Source organism: Lampetra fluviatilis, chromosome 7 (genome assembly GCF_964198595.1).
Source record: "Lampetra fluviatilis chromosome 7, kcLamFluv1.1, whole genome shotgun sequence".
NCBI classification, from domain to species: Eukaryota; Metazoa; Chordata; class Hyperoartia; order Petromyzontiformes; family Petromyzontidae; genus Lampetra; species Lampetra fluviatilis.
The window spans coordinates 15,146,278-15,163,464 of NC_136281.1; the positions used below are offsets into that span (position 1 = coordinate 15,146,278).

Here is a 17,187-nt window from a genome sequence, read left to right on the forward strand (position 1 = left end):
GCCGCCCCCCCCCCCGCATCTCCGATGAGCACGGCTGGCCACGTACGGCGCGAAAGAAGTTCAGCGCGCGCGCGCGCACCCGTCCGCTCAGCCGTGTAGCAACAACAACAAGTCGCGTTCCGCATCGCGGACACCGCTCGTACGCGTTAGCCGGCTTCGCCCGCAGCTGCTGCTGCCGCTGATAGCGGGGCTCATGCGTTTACCCGTGCGGCTCTGTTGTTAGCGTGACAGTTGTTTGCCGGCCGCCACTGGGGGAGATCGCACGTACGAGACAGCAACAAGCCATGGGACCTCCGTTTACAGGTCGCAGGGAGGTTGGCGCGGGTTGCTTCTTCGACGGCGTTTGCGCCGCCGCCGCTGGGCTGAGTGAAGGGAAATTGAATGGACGGCAGGGGTTGAGTGAGCGATGTTTCCGCCGACAGAAAGCGGCTGCGTAACGCTGACGCGTCGCGTAATCGCTGATTGGGAGGCTTTGCAACGGAGCCGTCGCTCGCAACTCTGTGTGTGTGTCCCACCATGAGGAGAGTCACTGCGCACATTGTCCACGTGCAGGTCTATTGTGCCCGACGTGTCTCTCTTTGCTCACGGTGTACCCGTGCGTGAGAGCGCAACCGTGTGTGCGCGCTGTGTAACACGCTGAGCGGGGTCGAACACACCGGTGTATTCGACGCGCCTCGCTAACGCACACGAGCAGAGAGAGAGAGAGTCGTTATCATCATCATCGACCCTTCTCTCTTCGCGTCAATGTGACGAGTCGTGATCTCTCCGTCTCTCTCTTTCTCGGGCTCCAACCCTCGCGTCTCTCTCTCGGGCTCCAACCCTCGCGTTTCTCTCTCTCTCGGGCTCCAACCCTCGCGTCTCTCTCGGGCTCCAACCCTCGCGTCTCGCCACGTGCGCATCCATCCCGCCTCTGTGGACTGGGACCCTCCACTCACTCACTCGCTCACGAGTTGATCGACACACACCGAATGGGAGAGAGACCACGCGACTTTTTGGAACCCCCCCCCGTATGGGCTTGCACAGACTGTGGGGGGGGGGTGCTCAGTGCTGTTCGCACGGCACGCGATGGGATGGGGTGAACCGACACCACGCCCGGCCGCCTTTGTCTCCAACAGCGGCGATGTTTAATACACACCGCACTAGAGATCTATTTAAGGCTGAGCCGACCTAGGGGAGGCCCAGGACCAGGTTTCAATATTCGCACATGACTCTGACACGCACGCACATACACACGCTCGCGTGTAAATGCGTAACCGCGGGTGGATTGGAACAGAAGATCGTTTCGCGTCGGTTATAACAATAATGATAATTAGTTGTTTGTCGTTATCATGATTATTACGTATTATTATTATTGTTGTTGCCATGCTCAACCCCGTTGCTGTTGCCCCCCCCGCGTGTCGCCGGGCGTGCGTGTGGCTGCCGCCCCGGGCGCAGACCAGTCCTTCGGCGAGGTCAACCAACTCGGCGGCGTCTTCGTGAACGGGCGACCTCTGCCGAACCCGATCCGCCTGCGGATCGTCGAGTTGGCGCAGCTGGGCATCAGGCCGTGCGACATCTCGCGGCAGCTGCGCGTGTCCCACGGCTGCGTCTCCAAGATCCTGGCTCGCTACAACGAGACGGGCTCCATCCTGCCCGGAGCCATCGGGGGCAGCAAGCCGCGCGTCACCACCCCCAACGTGGTCAAGCACATCCGCGACTACAAGCAGCGCGACCCGGGCATCTTCGCGTGGGAGATCCGCGACCGGCTGCTCGCCGACGGCGTCTGCGACAAGTACAACGTGCCCTCCGTGAGCTCCATCAGCCGCATCCTGCGCAACAAGATCGGCAGCATGTCGCAGCCGTGCTCGCAGATGCAGGACGCGTCGGGCATGGCCTCCTGTAAGCAGTCGGCGGCCGCCGCAGCCGCAGCCGCGGCCGCGGTGCCGTACGGAGCTCTGTACGCGGCCTACACGAGCTCGCAGCTGCATCACCACCACCACCATCACCACCACCACCACGGACACGGGCCCGCGGGGAAGGGCGGCGCGCACGCGATGCACGGCGCCACGGGCGTGCACATCCCCGCGGGGCTGCCGCGCTCGTGGCCCTCCTCCTACACCGTGAGCGACATCCTGGGCTTCAGGACGGCGGCCGAGCAGCAAGGTGAGAGGCCGGTGGCGGTAGTGGAAAGTTGTGGTGGTGGTGGTGGTGGTGGTAGCGGTGGTTGGTGCTCGTGGTAACGGCGACGATGATAATGATTGCGGTGGTTGTGGTCGTGGTAGTGAAAGCGGTGGTCGTGGTGGTAATGCTGGTGGCAATTGTATTGATGTCGGTGGAGGTTGTAATGATGGTGGTGGTGCTTTATGAAGGTGATTGTGGTCGTGATAGTAGCGGTGTTGGTGAACAGTGAATGTGGTAATGGTGACGGAGTGATGATGATGATGGTGGTGGTGGCGATAGTTGTGTTTTCCGTCCATCAATGCGCTTTCTTTACCAAGTGAGAGCCCGCTCAGCAGTGAGAGCGGGACAGTGGTTTCGTGCATCCGTCCACACTAAAAACTCTCGATGGCTGTAGCAAGATTTGTGCTCTATTCAACAGATCTCTGCGCCAAGTTGTTTTTGTACTTCCTCCGTTAGTATCATCCGTCGGTGTATATGTGTGTGTGTGTATAGACCATGCGCACGAACAGAACTTGCCCCAAAGAGTATGTTAAGGCAATGCGGGCGGATATTTTTTGTAGATTATTCACACACACACACGCGCCGTCGCGTTCGCGAACTGCGTAACGAAACCGGCGTCCCGCGTTCGATTCCCGCTCACGACCATCAAGTGGCGAACGGAACCTTGAACCGGTCCTGGGCCTCCCCTATGTAGACCCAACCTTAAACGAGTACCTGGTGCGGTGTGCCGTGCGTGGCCTTCATGGGTGAAGCTGCTCACTGACAGCACATTCCCCCAACAGTCTGTTCAGGCTATAGGGGTGGCGCGGGAGGGGTTTTATTTTGTACTATAAGACTAGAGCACCCGTTAATGTATCCCGCGTTCGTTTTGAGTCATACCCAAGACGAAGACTGCAACATTTCAGGAGATGTCTTGTGGCAAAACGTCCAACCCACGTACAGAAGATTGTACTCGAGCCATAAATTCAGAACTGCATTTCAAAGCCACACGCCCGGTCGTAGCTCGCTCCGCCATGTGTTTTGTTGTTGTTGTTGATGTTGTTCGGGCAGTGTGTTTTTTATGTCCGACGTTTCGCTACACGCGCTGAGAATGATACTTCGCCAGCTCAATATTCAGTTCAAACGGCACAACCGCGGAAACGTACGGGGTAGTCAAGCCGTAGGCGAGACAGGTGGCTCGTTCTCTTGCCGCTCGGAGAGTTACACTGCTACGTGATTTTGGCTTAATGTTTTTGTCTTTTGAACGTTCCTAACTTTGACCTGTTTACATTTTTTCGGGCTTTACGATTGCTGGATTCGTGTAACCTCGGCCTCCCTTGTACAGTATAACCGCACTCTCCTGCTCACTCGGATCCCCAAACCAAGTTGGTGATTGTTGCTGCTCTAACCTGTCGGACCTAACGTAGCAGATTCAAATCCACGTCTCACGCGTCAAAGCAGAGAGAGAGAGACCGCGAGAGAGACAGAGAGCGGAGCGAGCAGCAGATGTGCGACTGTCCTAATTGTTGTCCAATTTGTCCGCGGACGGACGAACCGAGGTCCGATTTGATATTTGAGTGACGTGGAGAGAGAGAGAGCGCTGCCGAGGTTGGGCCCGCACGCCTCGGGTTGCCTGGCTCTGGGGCCAAGGAATTGCGTCGTTAAAGCGTTGCGCTGAGATATACCTTCGCGTTCCACCACCACCACCCACACCACCACCCCCCACAACAAAGGGCACCGATGAAGGTGGTCAAGGAATTCCGAGAGCTTCGTCAGACGAAAGGGGAACACGCAGCCTCTTACATAGACAGCGCTTGGACAAGTGTTGACGATCTGGCTTCGTGCAGGAAGTGGCTCTTGCGTTGTTGTTGTTGTTGTTTCGTGAATGGATGTAGCGTTGGCGAGGGTTATTAACTGCGTGTTGTGTGTTTAGTTTGTTACCCCCCCCCCCCTCTACGCACGATTGTCTGCGTACGGTGCGAAAGAAGTTCAACATACATACATACACAACGCTAAGCGCTGTTGCTATTAGACCCAGCGTCCCTGAGTTCGACTCCAAACCACGGCTCACACCAGCATCGAGTAATGTCTGAACCGATTATGCCCCCACCCTCGCTCCACCTCCCCCCTAATCATCAACCCGCATTTACCAGCGTGGTGAAGTATGATGCTCATATAATAGCCATGACCGTGAATTGGCCTCCATGTAGCCGTGGATTGATAACGACCGTAGCTTCTTTCCTACGTTGTTGTGTGATTTAGTCGAATATTACTCATGCATATACGGATGTTATTATAATGTGGACTCTATCCGAGTGTGTGTTATAGTGATTCGACTACCCGTTGCCATTCACAAATCGATAATGAAATCGTGCACTTTGAATTTCATTTGCGTGTTTCAATTAATTTGAACGAATTCGTTGGCGTAAATTGACGCGTATTTACATTGCGACAATATTTATAAATACACCGTAAGATTACTGCGTATATATATACACGTATTCGCGGTTGTGAAATGTTATTGATCGTGGTGCAGACATGACACGCGGAAACCTTACACCCGTTCTGTACGCGTGTTCCCCGGCTTCCCCCGGGTCTCCTGCCATAGCTAAACCCTACACCCACAGTGGAACTGCTTTTGAGACAAAAAAGCGCAGCCCCAGTGCTGAAACACGCCCTGCGACATCGCAGACCTGCGACCACGCAGGGCGGCAGCGGTTAAGAGCCGTAACATCGCTCCCCTCGTGCGAAACCTTGGCAAGATCCACTTGTAAAACGAGTCTTGAACCTCGCCGAGACTTTCTTGGGTATACAGTACAAGCAAATACATCAATGATTCGACATTATATATATATAGTTTTCGGGCTGTACCGCGTGTCGCTGGGCGTGTGCGCGGTCCGACGTTTCGCTCTGCGTGCCGCGCGAGCCTCGTTCGCGTTCTTCCTCGGCAACTTGAGAACGAAACGAAGGACATCGCGCCGGACAGCAACACGCGCGCGCGGCGCCAATGCAGGATGACTGTGGGCGCGACTTACGATTCGCGTTCCGCGGTCGCTCGAGGCGACTCCCCCCGTGTATGAGACCATCGCCTGCACTCGAGTTGGTAAAGGGGTGTTCACCAAAAGGCGCGTCTGGCGTTAAGGCCTCCGACCGCTGCGTAACGTGATGCGAGTCAGGGCTCCGTACACTTTTGGTTCTTTCGGTAAAGTCACGTCGATAGAAATGAAATGAAACAAATCACGACGTTTACGATCGCAACACAAACAATCCTCATCAATTCAAGAGCGAGTCAGGGCGTTGCGAAATACAGGCACGATCCGGCACTCGTTCCGATCGATAAACATTTATCGAGACTCGCCGTAGGTAACGCGACCTATGCAACCGTGATTGTAAATGTAAGATCTGTAGTGCAGCACGGCAACATCCGTACCGTCGGAGGACGCCTACGACGTTTCATAGTCAATAACAGCTCGCTGGGACCTTCCTGTTTAAATAAATACAATAAAAAATCTAAGTGAGCCATTTATGGATACCCCACTTAAATTGTAGATGAAACATCGTATCGAAGAAAACATTTGTTACGTCAAAGCATCTACGCGTCTCCCACCGACCTCGATCGGCTTGCATCTCGCCAGCTCTCTCCTCCGTAGCATGCGGAGGCATCGCGCTTTCGCGAAATCCGATCAGCTGTTGAGAAGAATGGAAGGAGTTGGTTCGAACAGAGTGGGGTATCTGCATGTGGATCGCCGTGTACATTTTAGTGCCCCTGGCTTTACCGTACAGCAGCGTACGTCTGTTCACCTTCTATCGCACTCGCACGCAGCTAGCCATGCTCATCGGAGGTGCGGATACGCGTGCGTATGATAAATTGTAAATTAACAGCCCTTTGTTCATCTACTGCTGAATGAAAGCCGAAACCACTCCGCGCGTCGGTCGTGCCGGGCGGAGGGGGGGGGTCGGTAGTTTGACCATACTTCACCACGCTGGTCAGTGCGATAGGTCGGTGAAGTGAGGTGCAGGGGGGTGGCAGGACAGGTTCAGACGCCGCTGGTGGTAATCGTGGCCGGGAATCTGACGAGGGCAGGTTTGGTTCAAAGCGCGAGTGCGCTAACCATTTTACCATCGATCACTACCCCCACCCTTACCGCGCAGTGCGTTGTAAGAAAGGAAAATTGGCCATCCACTAATGTTTGCCACAATTAGCAACCCCCCACACAGCCTCCACGACAGAACAACTCAATGCATACGTCCGCTCTTGTTCCGCTCTTAAGGACCGTCGCCTGAAACGTTAGTACACCATATTAGAAACGTTCGTCTACGAAGGCACTGTTCATAATCGAGGTGGTGATATTTGTTGTCGGTATTACCGTCATTATTACGGCAACACGCGCGACTAGAGACGGCCCTTATAGCTCGCCGCTCTATGAGCCGCTTTTGGACGAGAGTCACAGCTCGATTCCTAGTGCACGTTGGAGCGCTGCGTGGAACGAATGAAGCGCGCCACCTTGAATCGATCGCGAGAAGAAGACGTTAAAGACTAGGAGCTGTATTGCGCTCAGTGAGTGGGCCGCTGCGTCAGCGTGGCTGCCGAGTACGCAGGCGGTGCAACTGCACCCGGGGGGCACAAAGACCCAGGGCCCTTGCGACTGAGTACACTGGCACACGACTCCGAACGCCTGGCAGCAGCATTCGCCGGATAGACTCTGCGTGTTTCCTGCACGTGCTCTCCGCGTGGTTAAATGAAGGATGTTCAGGATGTAGGGATGATTGCGGACGCACGCCGCACACGCCCAGTGCAGTGAAACGTTCTCACCGCGTTCATTCACCGTTCATCGACAGCCTCCGTGAACTCGCCCCTACTACTACACCTCTCTTCTCTACGCGCTCTCCTACCTCTCCCCTCTCATCTCACTTTACTCCCCTCCACGCACTCTCCTACCTCTCATCTCACTCTACTCCCCTCCACGCACTCTCCTGTCTCTCATCACACTCTACTCCCCTCCAAGCACTCTCCTGCCTCTCCCCTCTCATCTCACTCTACTCCCCTCCACGCACTCTCCTGCCTCTCCCCTCTCATCTCACTCTACTCCCCTGCACGCACTCTCCTACCTCTCCCCTCTCGTCTGGCTCCACTCCCCTCCACACGCTCTCCTGCCTCTCCCCTCTCGTCCCACTCCACACTCGCCTACCTCTCGTCAGACTCCACTCCCCTCCACGCACTCTCCTGCCTCTCCCCTCTCATCTCACTCTACTCCCCTCCACGCACTCTCCTGCCTCTCCCCTCTCGTCACACTCCACTCCCCTTCACGCACTCTCCTACCTCTCCCCTCTCATCTCACTCTACTCCCCTCCACGCACTCTCCTACCTCTCCCCTCTCGTCCCACTCCACTCCCCTCCACGCACTCTCCTACCTCTCCCCTCTCGTCACACTCCACTCCCCTTCACGCACTCTCCTACCTCTCCCCTCTCATCTCACTCTACTCCCCTCCACGCACTCTCCTGCCTCTCCCCTCTCATCTCACTCTACTCCCCTCCACGCACTCTCCTGCCTCTCCCCTCTCATCTCACTCTACTCCCCTCCACGCACTCTCCTGCCTCTCCCCTCTCATCTCACTCTACTCCCCTCCACGCACTCTCCTACCTCTCCCCTCTCGTCCCACTCCACTCCCCTCCACGCACTCTCCTACCTCTCCCCTCTCGTCCCACTCCACTCCCCTCCACGCACTCTCCTACCTCTCCCCTCTCGTCCCACTCCACTCTCCTCCACGCACTCTCCTACCTCTCCCCTCTCGTCCCACTCCACTCCCCTCCACGCACTCTCCTACCTCTCCCCTCTCGTCCCACTCCCCTCCCCTCCACGCACTCTCCTACCTCTCGTCAGACTTCACTCCCCTCCACGCACTCTCCTACCTCTCCCCTCTCGTCAGACTCCACTCCCCTCCACGCACTCTCCTACCTCTCCCCTCTCGTCTGGCTCCACTCCCCAACAAGCATTCCCCTACCTCTCCATCTCGCTCCACGCACTCTCCTACCTCTCCCCTCTCGTCTCAACTCTGCATTACTTGCAACCTCACATCTAGATGTTGTACGTGCCTTTGCCCGTGGGTCGTATTTGGCCGCTATTTATGAACGTACTCTAAATGTGCGCTTGACCGCCTTGCTTCATCACGACGACTACTTCCACGATAGTAGTCGTGGTCTCGCGCCCGGGCTGCACATCTCGTTGGCTCGTGTTCGGTGCAATGTGATTTCTGACGCTGCGCTCCACGCGCCACCAGCGAAACGTCGGACATCGTGGCGAGCAGCAGCCATGGGGGGGGGGGGAGATATTGTTTCTATTTTGTTTCAATGAACGCAGAGCTGCGGCTTGTCGTGGAGACACGTGACGGTGATGGTCGTGTTATCTCTCCTCTCCACCCCCGGGGGGTATGGGTGGTGTGATGACTGCCCCCCGCCCGACACACCTCCTCGACATCCCCCCTCGCATTCACGTGCTCCCTCGTGTCACCGGCTCAGCAAGGCAGAGCGAGAGAGGATGAGGAGGAGGAGGTCGGAGATAAACCGACGCGGATTTCTAAATTATTTATGATCCCAGCAAACCTGTCCCCTCCAGGCAGGGACGCAATGCGAATTGGCTATGTGATATGTACATGTAAATATATAAACGTATATATATATATCCATATGTATGTGCGCATGTATGTGTGTGTAGCGTATATATGTGTGTGTAGTATTATGTGTATTATATGGTATTGACATAAATATGGGGAGCGGTGGTGCAGTGGTGAGCGCGCTGAGCTCACGACCACCATCAGTGACGATTATCTGAACCGGGCCTGGGTCTCCCCAAGGTGTGTAAGCATCGCCACTGGGGGAGACAAAGGCGGCCGGGCGTGGTGTTGGCCACCCACTCCCTCGTGTGCCGTGACGGCCTTCATAGGCGCTCGCTCACAGCACTTGCCCCAACAGTCTGCTGAATTTATACGGGGGATTTAGTATGTATATATACTTTACGTATACTGTATATCAGGTGTACTCTATACATTCAAGTCAACACGGTTGTTGGCTGGTTGATTGTAGAGCCACTTTAAGTCTCGAGGATTTTTTTTTTCATAACTAAATCGCCAATAATCACAGTGCCATGAAAAGGAGACAAATATAGTATTATACGATTGCATCTTAATACCACTATAATAATACCATAATAGTTTGTTACTAAATCGACTTTGAGAATCGGAAATAACGAAAGCATCACACGTCGTTTATATCTGTACAATTATAAAACATTGTATCAAGTGTTGTTCAAACTGTTATGTAAATATAAATGTACATCATATACATTTGGATACGTTATTTCTTTTGCAATATGTAGTGGTACCATCTGAATTATAGTATCTTATAATGAACGTATACGCTCTTTTTGATGGCTTCAAACTTTGTCGATTAATTTGTACGACACTTCGATCACACAGTATGTAATTATAACCCCTTATATTGCATCATACTGTGAGGGGTGGCGACGGATTGGGAGAGACATTCATTCAGCAGTGGATTGACCATGGTTGATGATGTTGTTGTTGATATTTAATAATTGACCATGGTTGATGATGTTGTTGTTGATATTTAATAACGAACACAACGTTGGTTTTACGAGTGAACACTGCTCCCGTGTTGTAGCCGGGAGTGCCCTTGCCAAAAACGTCTGAAAATCCATCCGGCAATAGTGTTAAGGAGCGTGACTGCTGATGAGGTATCGAATGTTGAAACCGGGCCAGACTCTCCTTTGCCTAAACAAATTCTGCCGGGTGACCATTGTAATCGCGATACAATGGAAACAAAACAAAAACTAACACGGGGAACATTGACGGCAAATATTAAACGACAAAAAAAACATCAGCATGTAACGGCGAGGCTCACACAGATGTCATCATGGAACGCATGCAATCAATGTCTGAGCGTAGAAACTCAATTCATTGTCGTGGAGCAGTGGAGGCATGAACCCAACTAAGGTATCCCGAGTTCGATTGCGGTCCACGGCTAAACATGAGTGGCGCGCGTGAAATCTGAACGGCTCGTAATCTCACAATCCCCCCCCCACAATCAATCACCCACCCCGGACTGATGTAGCCAGCGTGGTGAACGACGCGAGTGACCATACTTCACCACACTGTAAATAAACAAACGACCCCCATGGCAACCCCCGTGGTAAATGACGCATCCATGCAGCAGTGGGTTGACGTGCAGTATTTATAATATATACACAAGTATATGTATCAACTACCGTATCGTCTAGATTATAAGACCTTCCCAAAGTAAGTCGCACCCTTTAAAGACTTTGCGAGAAATTGCCAATAAACATTTGCACCACAAACACACGCGCACGCAACTACCGGATTATAAGACGCAGCCCTAAGCGATTACTTTAAAATATAGTGGAGGCGGATAAGTGCGTCTTATAATCCAGAAAGAAAACGGTATAATTCACCCCCACCCCCCCCCCGTATGGCACAGCGATGCCCTGAGTGTGTACTTGTGTACTGTATTGTGTACTGTATCGTGTACTGCAACGCACAGCATCGCTACTTCAGCAACACCGACTGGAAATTGCACGGCAGCATACCCGCGACACTTTCGCCAATCTGGTTTTAGAAAAGGTATATTTCAAGAAAGAGGCGACGTTTCGGGAAATGTCCCTTGTTCATAGCACCAAATATGGGCCATTTCCGGAACACATCTATTTTTTTTCTTGTACATATATATGTGTCGTCTTCGGTCACATTGTTATTGAGTGACGTATTGAGTTGTCTTGTTGTTGTTGTTGTTTATGATTGAGCACCGCCCCTAGGGCAGTAGTAAACAGATAACACTGTGTAACAACAAGAACAAAAACATTTGTCCCTGGGTAGTAAGTGTTACTTTCTAATTGCTTAAGCCTCAAAAGTACAGAAAATGGCTATGACTCCCCACAAACTTTGCTTTTGTGACTAGGACAGTGAAATTTTTTTTAACCTATTTTAAATGTGAAAACGTGGTGTGCATTTGTGTCATTCCTTCACGTAAAGTCCTGGTCACAAAAGCAAAGTTTGTGGGGAATAATAGCCATTTCATATATACTTTTTAGACATAAGCAAATTAAAAAAATAACATTTACTACCCAGGACAAACAATCGTGTTACATAGCGTAATTAGTTCACTAACAGCTGAGTCTCCTGCAGATCAACTCCACTCCTGCGTGTGGTTTCTGCTTCAAACGAAACACGGCTGATGGATTTCTGAAGAATGTAACATATTGTGAACACACACACATGCATTTCTGAAGATTGTTAAGTATTGTGCACACACACACTTGCATTTCTGAAGAATGTAAAATATTGTACACACACACATATGCATTTCTGAAGATTGTCAAATATTGTACACACATGCATTTTTGATGATTGTAAAATATTGTACACACACACATGCATTTCTTAAGATTGTCAAATATTGTACACACACACATGCATTTCTTAAGATTGTCAAATATTGTACACACACACATGCATTTCTTAAGATTGTCAAATATTGTACACACATACACATGCATTTCTGAAGATTGTAAAATATTGTACACACACAAGACAAAGATCCCCCGTATAGCCTTAACAGACTGTGGGGGCAAGTGCTGTTAGCGAGCACACCTATGAAGGCTGGAACGGTACACAAGCGGGTGGGAGAGGCCAGCACCACGCCCGACCGCCTTTGTCTCCCCAGTGGCGATGTTTACACACCGCACCAGGTACTCATTTCAGGCTGAGTCGACCTAGGGGAGACCCAGGACCGGTTCAGATAATCGTCACTGGTGTTGGCCGTGAGCGGTAATCGAACCGGGGTCGCCAGGTTCATAGCGCAGCGCGCTAAACGCTACACTACCGCTCCCACACACACACACAGAGACACACACACACAGAGACACGCGCGCCCGCAAGACAATACCAGAGTAGCTGTGGACCGGCGCCGTAGCGCTGAACTTGCCTTCTAGAGGTCGCCGGTTCCATCTCCCGGTGTGGTACTCGTAAACCATACCACCCCCCCCCCCCCGGCAGTATGAATGAGCACACACCACAGCGGGTTTCTATCGGCAGGTCGCGTGCGGTGTGGTGTGGGGAGTGGGGGGTAAAAACTGCAGGTACTCTCACCCGTTGGGGAGACCCTTCCGGCAGCAGTGGCGTGAGCAGGCCGTTGCAGGGGCTGCGCCTTTAACCCTCGCATTCAAAAACAAAACAAGCAAAAGGACACGTGAAGGCACAGGTGTTCCTCGCTGTACGCGGTAGGAGTAGATGAAGTAGTAGTAGATGTGGTAGTAGTAGATGTAGTAGTAGTAGATGTAGTAGTAGTAGTAGATGTGGTAGTAGATGTAGTAGTAGTAGATGTAGTAGTAGATGTAGTAGTAGATGTAGTAGTAGTAGATGTAGTAGTAGTAGATGTAGTAGTAGATGTAGTAGTAGTAGATGTAGTAGTAGTAGATGTAGTAGTAGATGTAGTAGTAGTAGTAGATGTGGTAGTAGATGTAGTAGTAGTAGATGTAGTAGTAGTAGATGTAGTAGTAGTAGTAGTAGATGTAGTAGTAGATGTAGTAGTAGTAGATGTAGTAGTAGTAGATGTAGTAGTAGTAGTAGATGTAGTAGTAGATGTAGTAGTAGATGTAGTAGTAGTAGATGTAGTAGTAGATGTAGTAGTAGATGTAGTAGTAGTAGATGTAGTAGTAGTAGTAGATGTGGTAGTAGATGTAGTAGTAGTAGATGTAGTAGTAGATGTAGTAGTAGATGTAGTAGTAGTAGATGTAGTAGTAGTATATGTAGTAGTAGTAGATGTAGTAGTAGTAGATGTAGTAGTAGATGTAGTAGTAGTAGATGTAGTAGTAGTAGATGTAGTAGTAGTAGTAGTAGATGTAGTAGTAGATGTAGTAGTAGATGTGGTAGTAGATGTAGTAGTAGTAGATGTAGTAGTAGTAGATGTAGTAGTAGATGTAGTAGTAGTAGATGTAGTAGTAGTAGATGTGGTAGTAGATGTAGTAGTAGTAGATGTAGTAGTAGTAGATGTAGTAGTAGTAGATGTAGTAGTAGTAGATGTAGTAGTAGTAGTAGTAGATGTAGTAGTAGATGTAGTAGTAGTAGATGTGGTAGTAGATGTAGTAGTAGTAGATGTAGTAGTAGTAGATGTAGTAGTAGTAGTAGATGTGGTAGTAGATGTAGTAGTAGTAGATGTAGTAGTAGTAGATGTAGTAGTAGTAGATGTAGTAGTAGTAGATGTAGTAGTAGTAGTAGATGTAGTAGTAGTAGAGTACACACAGTACGCACACAGTACACACGCATGACACACACACAGTACACACGCAGTATATACACACACACAGTACACACACACACAGTACACACACGCATTACACACACACAGTGCACACAACATACACACGCATTATGATAACACACATCTCGATGAAGGCCTCCGTACGCCGTGTCGATCGCCGAGTGTTGTTTGGTCATACTTCACCACGCTGGTCAGTGCGGTTACGCCGACTTGGATGAATATGCTCAGCGCGATTGCAGCACGCGGCGAGTGACTGATGAGGGCCGCGTGCCCAGCCGCCGTTGACACCACGGCTGATCCAGGCATCATACTCATCAGCCTCCGTGTAAGTGTGTATGTTGTACCGCTTTCGGACCGTACGTATCCAACCGAGTCAATCGGAGCTGCGACAATATCGTGCTGGATTCTAATAAACGAACAAAAAAGTTTTGCTGGCTGGCGGAACGCACGGACGATCACGTCCAAAGGACGTTCGCTCTGAGCTGTAAGTAACAAAGTCATTAACCGCAGACAGTTCGGCTCACCCGTGTACCTGCCTCGCCACGTAGAAAAAACAATACAATTAATTTCGACGCGACTCAACGAGCCCTTTAAATCGCTCTCTAAATCGCTTTGAAAGTGCAGTCTCTCTCTCTCTTTCTCCGTCTTCTCGGTTGCACGAGCTGCTCACACGTAGCCAGTGCACGCGATTCGGTTTGCATGCCACCGAATCGCATGCAACTTTGTCGCCGAGGCTCCGGTGAGGCTCTGAATGAGCACCCGACCACCGACAGCCCCAGTGATGATGGCTCCTCGATCCAGACTCGTGGCCCCTTCCCTTCCTCCCCAATGTGTGGATATAAGCACACCGCAGGGGAACTAAGTCCGGCTGTGCTTATATCCGGAGAAGTTGTGCTTGTATTTGAAGTTGTCCTTTCGCCTTCCCCCAAGTAACCATGCGTTGCTTATATCTGAACTGTGTTTATACTGGGGGTGCTTAAATCCGGCTTCCATTGGCTTTTTGAATTCGTATTTCTGAATTTTCGCCATATTTATCTATTTCCGCTGCTGAATGAAGGCTTTCCCATGCCGTATAGATAACGGATGTTTTTTTTTTTAAACCACACTTCACCACGTTGGTCAGTGCGGGTGAAGGTGGGTGAGTGGTGTGAGATTGATTGTGGGATTGGGGGGGGTTGAGCAGTGTAAGTTCTGCTATCACTCGCCACGGGTGTTGTTGTTGTTGTTGTCGTTGTTGTTGTTGTTGTTCAGCTGCGGCCAGGAATCCAACTCGAGCTGACCGAGTTCCAGAGCGCAGTGCGCTTGGACGATCCGATCCTCCCCGAACGAACCCTCCCTGGCCCATCAAATCGCTCCCGGCATTTTCCACTGATGCTCAGATATCCCGACTCCCTTTTACTTCATTATCCGACCTGTGCCGTCAGTCGCCAGCGAGTCGGACACGCGACGTTGTCTCACACCCCCCCCCCCGTACGGCGAAGGTGAGCAGAGTCCTGCCTATGATTAATTGCGGGCCTTGTGAATGTCCACGTGCGAGCGCGCGCGCGTGTGTGTGTGTACAGCACTTGCCACTGCCCATGTGGCGAACGTAATGTGGACGTGTTGATTGATAGGCTCGTGTATTACGATGTACACACATATATATAGTATATAGAATATACAATACACTCTCGTTGAGTGTGTGTGTGTATGTGCGAGCGAGCGATCAATATTTTTGAAAACGGCCATCAACTTGATGGATGTGCATGTGGCGAGCCAAATTCTGTTCGCGGAACGGAACAGCGTTTCGTTCAGAACTCTTCCATCTCAAATGAAGTACTGCCGACTGGCTTTACAGTACAGTATATAACCCCATAACATTCGGTGGGTGGGTAGGGGGGATGTAAGATTCTTACAGAGGCCAGGCCAGCCCCCAAGCAGCCCAATATAAATGCAGTCCACGCGTACGTTCAGAATAAAAAAAAAATACTGCATTCGGTTTATTGAGTCCAGCTTAACCTTATCGGGTGTTCGTAAACGGGAGGCCTCTTAATTCCGTAGTAACGCGTGTTGCGTTTTATTTTTAAAGAGCATAAAGCCCGTAATAAAAGACCCTGCACTCTGTTAGGGAGTTTTATAAACATTGTTTGCGAAGTCTCCCGCCCCAATCGGCGTCGCGTGCAATTGTAACATAAGCAGGCCTCTGCATTGCGGGCAACGCGTGCAGACACGGTCACGTGTGACATATGTACAACATGTTGCATATGTGTGTACAAAGACAAAGATTCCCCGTATAGCCTTAACAGACTGTAGGGGCAAGTGCTGTTAGCGAGCACCTATGAAGGCCGGCACGGCACACGAGGGGGTGGGTGGCCAACACCACGCCCGGCCGCCTTTGTCTCCCTAGCGGCGATGTTTACACATCGCACTAGGTACTCATTTTAGGCTGAGTCGACCTAGGGGAGGCCCGGGACCGGTTCAGATAATCGTCACTGGTGTTGGCCGTGAGCGGGAATCGAACTCGGGTCGCCGGGTTCATAGCGCAGCGTAGCGCTAACCGCTACACTATGGCTCCCCACTATATGTGTACACGCACATACACACACAAGTGTGCACGGTGTGTGTTGTACACGCATGTTGGTGCCGGTTGCCAGGCCGTGGGGTGGTTGATGGTGGCTCGTGTTTAAAGTGATTTGGCTGCTATAAATGTCCACGCGATAAGCCCACATCGTTGAGCTCTCATTCGTGGTCAGGTCGCTTATGAAAGCGAGCTGCGTAGCTCAGTGGGCCTTGCTTGGTAAAATAAGATTTTATAAAAGGGAAACGTGCTTTTATAATGTCATGTAAAGAGGCATATGTGAGAATGAGGTATTGCTCATTTAGCGACTCAAATTCTCCACGACCACGCGTAACGGTCACCGTCCTGCGTTCTCTGTCTCTCTATATTATAGAACTTTGCTTCTAACCAGAGCCACATTGCTTAGAGATAGGCTCATTGCTTAGGACCATCTGTCGCTTCACCAGCATTGGGGTCAATCGGGCGTGACCCCACTGCCGATGAGGACAGCGAATGTCGAAACGGGTCCAGAGCGTTGCATGTATCGGACCAACACTGCTGAAGAGATAGATTCACTACCCAGAAGGCCGCGTGGCCGATGTGCGTGTGTGTTTTGTCGTGCGCCTAAGACGATTATTGTTTCCTCTATGTGGGGAGACAAAGGTGGGGTAAGGGAAGCGTTGTGTGTTTTGTTATGGCAGTTGAGCCGCGTACTGTCAAGAGAATTGCATTGCAAACGCGTGCGTATCCCGGCCTGATGAGCTGTGTAAACATCACAACTGGGGAGACAAAGGCGGCAGGGCGTCGTGTTTGCCACGCCGCTCGCCTCGTGCGTCGTACCCGGCAAAGCTTTATCGGTGCTTCTCATGAATAGCACTTGCCATACAGTCTGTTGGAGGCTATACGTTGGATCTTTGTCTTTGTATCATATACATATATATACAGCGTACACAGGTCTTGCATATGCTGCCTATCATTCTAATATATTTGTGTTCAGTTTCAGTTTCATTTATTTGGTATAGCCCTGTGAGCCATTTGGCTCTTGAATCGGGTGCAACCGCAACAAACAAAAAACAAAAACATGAACAAGAAAACATCTTAAAGTGACTGTGTGACTATGCGCAAACAGAAAAATCCAGGAAAAAAGTGCAAAGTCCTCCAG

At 51.0% G+C, this 17,187-nt stretch overlaps 1 pseudogene; it reads left to right on the top strand.

Moving 5' to 3' along the window:
• The first annotated feature begins 1,204 nt into the window (after positions 1 to 1,204).
• LOC144933357 (paired box protein Pax-9 pseudogene) overlaps positions 1,205 to 17,187 on the top strand; it is a 30,412-nt pseudogene continuing 14,429 nt past the window's right edge.